The sequence below is a fragment of the Schistocerca americana genome, unplaced genomic scaffold, assembly GCF_021461395.2.
Source record: "Schistocerca americana isolate TAMUIC-IGC-003095 unplaced genomic scaffold, iqSchAmer2.1 HiC_scaffold_14, whole genome shotgun sequence".
Classification (NCBI taxonomy): domain Eukaryota; kingdom Metazoa; phylum Arthropoda; class Insecta; order Orthoptera; family Acrididae; genus Schistocerca; species Schistocerca americana.
Genome location: NW_025725481.1, coordinates 2,956,190 through 2,963,867, shown reverse-complemented (window position 1 = coordinate 2,963,867; position 7,678 = coordinate 2,956,190).

Genomic DNA, 7,678 nt, shown 5'->3' with positions numbered 1-7,678 from the left:
CTATGGGTTCTATGACTTCTGCTTCGAAATCGAGTAACGTGTCTATGGAAAGGACAGGATTTTTCTTTTCGGATACGCCTATCTCCTTTCCGATGCACTATACCGTCTTTACTGCATCCCTCGTTCCCTCACATTTTCGAATGAACAAAGAAATTAAGTCGCTATAGAGTACTATCAGTTCTATGACTTCTCCTCCTTATTCGTGTAACGTTTCTATGGAAACGACAGGAATTTCATTTGAGATACGAATATCTCCTTTCCGATGCACTATACCTTCCTTACTGCATACCTCGCTACCTAACATTGACATATTAACAAAGAAATTGCGTCCCTATGAAATACTATGTGTTCTATGACTTCTACTTCTAAACCGAGTAACGTTTGTATGGAAACGACAGGATTCTCCTTTGAGGTACGAGTATCTCCTTTCCCGATGTACTATTCCTTCTTTACTGCATCCCTCGATCCGCCACATTGACGAATGAACACAGAAATTGCGTTGCTATGAAATACAATGGGTTCTATGACATCTCCTTCTTAATCGAGTAGCGTTTATATGGAATCGACAGGATTTTCTTTTGGGAGACGAGTATCACCTTTCCGATGCACCATTCCTTCTTTATTGCATCCCTGGCTCCCTCAAACTGACGAATTATTACAGAAATTGCGGCGATATGAAATACTATGAGTTCTATGACATTTCCTTCTAAATCGAGTAACGTTTCTATGGAAGCGACAGGATTTTCTTTTGGGATACGACTATCTCCTTAACGTTGCACTATTCCGTCTTTACTGCATCCCTCGCTCCCTCTTATTGGCGAATTAACACAGAATTTGCGACGCTATGAAATACTATGGGTTCTATGACTTCTCCTTCTAAATCGAGTAACGTGTCAATGAAAAGGACAGGATTATGTTCTGGGATACGCCCATCTCCTTTCCGATGCACTATTCCATCTTTACTGCATCCCTCGCTCCCTCACATTGACGAATTAATACAGAAAATGCGTTGCTATGAGATACTATGAGTTCTATGATTTCTCCTTCTAAATCGAGAAACGTTCCTATGGTAACGACAGGATTTTCTTTTGGGATACGAGTATCTCCTCTAACGATGCACTATTCCCTCTTTACAGCATCCCTTGCTCCCTCACTTTGACAAATTAACAAAGGGATGGCGTCGCTATGAACTGCTATGCGGTCTGTGACTTCGCCTTCTAATACGAGTAACGTTTCTGCGGAAGCGACAGAATTTTCTTTTGGTATACGAGTATCTCCTTTCCGATGCACTATTCCTTCTTTACTGCATCCCTCGCTTCCTCACATTGACGAATTAAAAAAGAATTTGCGTCGCTATGAAATTCTATGGTTTCTCTGACTTCTCCAACAATATCGAGTACCGTTTCTATGGAAACGACAGGATTTTCTTTAGGGATAAGACTATCCGTTTCCGTTGCACTATTACTTCTTTACTGCATATCTCGCTCCCTCACATTGACGAATTAACACTGAAATTGCATTGCTATCTAATACTATGTGTTCTATGACTTCTCCTTCTCAATCGAGTAACGTTTGATTGGAAACGAAAGGTTTTTGTTTTGGGATACGAGTATCTCCTTTCCCGATGAACTTTTCCTTCTTTACAGCGTCCGTCGCTCCCGCACACTGACGAATTAATACAGAAATTGCGTCGCTATGAAATAGTGTGGGTTCTATGACTGCTCCTTCTAAATCGAGTAACGTGTCTATGGAAAGGACAGTATTTTCTTTTGGGATACGACTCTCTCCTTTCCGATGCACTATTGCTCCTTTACTGCATCCCTCGCTACCTCACATTGACGAATTAACACAGATATTGCGTCGCTGTAAAATACTATGTGTTTTATGACTTCTCCTTCTAAATAGAGGATCGTTTCTATGGAAACGACAGGATTTTCTTTTGGGATACGAGTATCTCCTTTCCGAAGCACTATAACTTGTTTATTGCATCCCTCGCTCTGTCACATTGACGTATTAACACAGAGATTGCGTTGCTATGAAATACTATGCGTTCAATGACATCTCCTTCTAAATCGAGTAACGTTTATATGGAAACGACAGGATTTTCTTTTGGGATACGAGTATCTCCGATGCACTATTCCTTCTTTACTGCATCCCTGGCTCCCTCACACTGACGAATTAACACAGAAATTGCGGCGCTATGAAATACTATGGGCTCTATGACTCCTCCATCTAAATTGAGTAAAGTTTCTATGGAAACGACAGGATTTTCTTTTGGGACAAGAGTACTCCTCTCTGATGCACTATTCCTTTTTTACTGCATCCCTCGCCCCCTCACATTGACATATTAACAAAGTAATGGCGTCGCTATGAAATACTATGCGGTCTGTGACTTCTCCTTCTACATCGAGTAACGTTTCTATGGAAGCGACACGATTTTCTTTTGGTATACGAGTATGTCCTTTACGATGCACTATTCCTTCTATTACTGCATCCCTCGCTTCCTCACATTGACGAATTAACACAGAAATTGCGTCGCTATGAAACACTATGGGTTCTATGACTTCTCCTTCTAAATCGAGTAATGTTTCTATGGAAACGACAGGATTTTCTTTTGGGATACGAGTATTTCCTTTCCGATGCAGTATTCCTTCTTTACTGCATCCCCCGCTCCCCCATCTTGACGAATGAACACAGATATTGCGTCGGTATGAAATGCTATGGGTTCTATGACTTCTGCTTCGAAATCAAGTAACGTTTCTATGGAAAGGACAGAATTTTCTTTTGGGATACGAGTATGTCCTTTCCGATGCACTATTCCTTCTTTACTGCATTCCTCGCTCCCTCACATTGACGATTTAATACAGAAATTGCGTCGCTATGAGATACTATGAGATCTATGATTTCTCCTTCTAAATCGAGTAACGTTCCTATGGTAACGACAGGATTTTCTTTTGGGATACGAGTAACTCCTCTAACGATGCACTATTCCTTCTTTACTGCATCCCTCGCTCCCTCTTATTGACGAATTAACACAGAAATTGCGTCGCTATGAAATACTATGGGTTCTATTAATTTTCCTTCCAAATCGAGTAACGTGTCTAAGGAAAGGACAGGATCTTCTTTTGGGATACAAGTATCTCCTTTCCGATGCAATATTCCTTTTTTACTACATCCCTCGCTCCCTCACATTGACGAATTAACATAGAAATTTCGTCGCTAAGGAATACTATGGGTTGTATGACTTCTCCTTCTAAATCGAGTAACGTTTCTATGGAAACGACTGGATTTTCTATTGGGAAACGAGTATCTCCTTTCCCGATGCACTATTCCCTCATTACTGCATCCCTCGCTCTCTCACATTGATGAATTAACACAGAGATTGATCGTTATGAAATACTAAGGGTTCTATGACTTCCCCTTCTAAATCGAGTAACGTTACTATGGAAAGGAAAGGATTTTCTTTTGGATACGAATATCTCCTTTCCGATGCACTATTTCCTCTTTACTGCATCCCTCACTACCTAACATTGACGAATCAACACAGAAATTTCGTCGGTATGAAATACTATGGGTTCCATGACTTCTACTTCTAAATCGAGTAACGTTTCTATGGAAACGACTGGATTTTCTATTGGGATACGAGTATCTCCTTTCCCGATGCACTATTCCGTCTTTAGTGCATCCCTCGCTCCCTCTTATTGGCGAATTAACACGGAATTTGCGACGCTATGAAATACTATGGGTTCTATGACTTCTCCTTCTAAATCGAATAACGTGTCAATGAAAAGGACAGGATTATGTTCAGGGATACGCCCATCTCCTTTCCGATTCACTATTCCAACTTTACTGCATCACTCGCTCCCTCACATTGACGAATTGACACAGAAATAGCATCGCTATGAAATACTATGGGTTCTATGACTTCTCCTCCTAAATCGAGTAACGTTTCTATGGAAACTACAGGATTTTCATTTGGGGTACGAGTATCTCCTTTCCAATGCATTATTCCCTCATTACTGCATCCCTCTCTCCGTCATATTGACGAATTAATACAGATATTGCGTCGCTATGGAATACTATGGGTTCTATGACTACTCCATCAAGATCGAATAACGTTTCTATGTAAACGACAGCATTCTCTTTTGGGATACGACTATCTCCTTTCCGATGCACTATTCCTTCTTTACTGCATCCCTCGCTCCCTCACATTGACGAATTAATACAGAAATTGCGTTGCTATGAGATACTATGAGTTCTATGATTTCTCCTTCTAAATCGAGAAACGTTCCTATGGTAACGACAGGATTTTCTTTTGGGATACGAGTAACTCCTCTAACGATGCACTATTCCTTCTTTACTGCATCCCTCGCTCCCTCTTTTGACGAATTAACACAGAAGTTGCGTCGCTATGAAATTCCATGGGTTCTATGACATCTCCTTCTAAATCGGGTAACGTTTCTATGGAAACAACTGGATTTTCTTTTAGGATACGACTATCTCCCTTCCGATGCATTATTCCTTCTTTACTGCATCCCTCGCTCCCTCTTATTGACGAATTAACACAGAAATTGCGACGCTATGAAATACTATGTGTTCAGTGACTTCTCCTTCAAAATCGAGTAACGTTTCTATTGAAACGACTGGATTTTCTATTGGGATACGAGTATCTCCTTTCCCGATGCACTATTCCCTCATTACTGCATCCCTCGCTCTCTCACATTGTTGAATTAACACAGAAATTGATCGCTATTAAATGCTGAGGGTTCTATGAGTTCCCCTTCTAAATCGAATAACGTTACTATGGAAAGAAAAGAATTTTCTTTTGGATACGAATATTTAATTTCCGATGCACTATTTCCTCTTTACTGCATCCCTCGCTCCCTCACATTGTCGAATTAACACAGAAATTGTGTTGCTATGGAGTACTATGGGTTTTACGACTTTTCCTTCTAAATCGAGTAACTTTTCTATGGAAACGAAAGGATCTTCTTTTGGATACGAATATCTCCTTTCCGATGCACTATTCCTGCTTTACTGCATCACTCGCTACCTAGCAATGACGAAACTAACACAGAAATTGGGTCGCTATGTAATGCTATGGGGTTCTATGACTTCTACTTCTAAATCGAGCAACGTTTCTATGGAAACGACTGGATTTTCAATTGGGATACGAGTATCTCCTTTCCCGATGCACAATTCCCTCTTTACTGCATCCCTCGCTCCCTCTTATTGACGAATTAACACAGAAATTGCGTCGCTATGAAATACTATGGATTCTATGACATCTCCTTCTTTATCGAGTAACATTTCTACGGAAAGGACAGGATTTTCTTTTGGGTTACGAGAATCTCCTTTCCGATGCACTATTCCTTCTCAACTGCATCCCTCGCTCCCTCACATTGACGAATTAACACTGAAATTGCGTTGCTATCAAATACTATGTGTTCTATGACTTCTCCTTCTCAATCGAGTAACGTTTGAATGGAAACGACAGGTTTTTATTTTGGGATACGGGTATCTCCTTTCCCGATGAACTTTTCCTTCTTTACAGCGTCCCTCGCTCCCTCACACTGACGAATTAATACAGAAATTGCGTCGCTATGAAATAGTATGGGTTCTATGACTGCTCCTTCTAAATCGAGTAACGTGTCTATGGAAAGGACAGTATTTTCTTTTGGGATACGACTCTCTCCTTTCCGATGCACTTTTGCTCCTTTACTGCATCCCTCGCTCCCTCACATTGACGAATTAACACAGACATTGCGTCGCTGTAAAATACTATGTGTTTTATGACTTCTCCTTCTAAATCGAGGATCGTTTCTATGGAAACGACAGGATTTTCTTTTGGGATACGAGTATCTCCTTTCCGAAGCACTATTCCTTGTTTACTGCATCCTTCGCTCTGTCACATTGACGTATTAACACAGAGATTGCGTTGCTATGAAATACTATGTGTTCAATGACATCTCCTTCTAAATCGAGTAACGTTTATATGGAAACGACAGGATTTTCTTTTGGGATACGAGTATCTCCGGTGCACTATTCCTTCTTTACTGCATCCCTGGCTCCCTCACACTGACGAATTAACACAGAAATTGCGGCGCTATGAAATACTATGGGCTCTATGACTCCTCCATCTTAAATTGAGTAAAGTTTCTATGGAAACGACAGGATTTCCTTTTGGGACAAGAGTGCTCCTCTCTGATGCACTATTCCTTTTTTACTGCATCCCTCGCTCCCTCACATATACATATTAACAAAGTAATGGCGTCGCTATGAAATACTATGCGGTCTGTGACTTTTCCTTCTACATCGAGTAACGTTTCTATGGAAGCGATAGGATTTTCTTTTGGTATACGAGTATCTCCTTTACGATGCACTATTCCTTCTTTACTGCATCCCTCGCTTCCTCACATTGACGAATTAACACAGAAATTGCGTCGCTATGAAACACTATGGGTTCTATGACTTCTCCTTCTAAATCGAGTAACGTTCCTATGGTAAGGACAGGATTTTCTTTTAGGATACGAGTAACTCCTTATAAAGGCACATTTGCATGCCGAGCGTGAGTTTCCTCGGAAACGCGAGATATTAATTAAATAAATAATCAGTGACAAATAAATAAAGCCTATGGCACACAACTGCAGCGCTGTGTCGCTGATAAAACAAAAGTACATTTACGTTACTCGTATGTTTGATTAAAAAAAAAGGGAGAGCCCTGGTTGAAGTGGTGCGAGAAGCACGTATTTTAGTTTATTGTCTGGCACACCGCCATATTTCATGATATAGAAAATTACTGCGAGTTGCAACCATACTAGGCACTCGATTCTGTAAAGAATTTATATTTATAAAAGTAAGTAGGATTATGAACTGTAGGCTTATTCATTGAATATATCTGATTTAACTAACTGTGTAATTTTTTGTTTAGTAGACAATCACCTCTGTACGACGTTTTGGCATGGCTGGCAAATTATTGTAATATTGAGATTTAGTTTATGAGTCCGCACCTACCGCAGCAGTCTTTGGAAACGATTTAATTACGAAGTCCGATTATTTCAGTTTTATTTCACGGTCAACTACGAGTAACATTGCCTTTACGAAAAAGCCATTGTCAAGCGTCTGATACCGAATAATCAAAACCTGACGACTCATAGGAGAGCCAATCATACAGATAAAAATAATTAATATTTTATTTTCTTTTATTTTATTTATTTTATATTGGCGACTGCGTGTCGGACTTGTTATTTTGTCATTTGTTACATTGTTCTCTTTGTTTCATGGGAAAAATCAACCTTCTGGTCCTGGACTTGACTATATGAGAAATAAAAAAAAAATCAGAAGATATTTGCCAATTATAAAATTTTGCGGGAAGACGCAAAGAAGCTTCCAGCAAAATAAGGTAAGACGCAGCATCTTTGCATTAGCAGGCTTGACCAGACGTATAATTCAGTGTATTAGCTTTTCAGTAAAATTCTGTAGTGTTTCTTTTCCGCATAACAGTTTCAGTGATAAATTCCATTCTCAGTATTTTTCCTTAAACAATAACGTATGCAACAATACCAATACACGAGTGTACAATATGGCCGACTTCTGTACGATATCATGTAACATGGCCAGCAGCCATTACCAATAATCTCAAATTCAGTTTATATTTTTAAATTAACAGACAGCCATT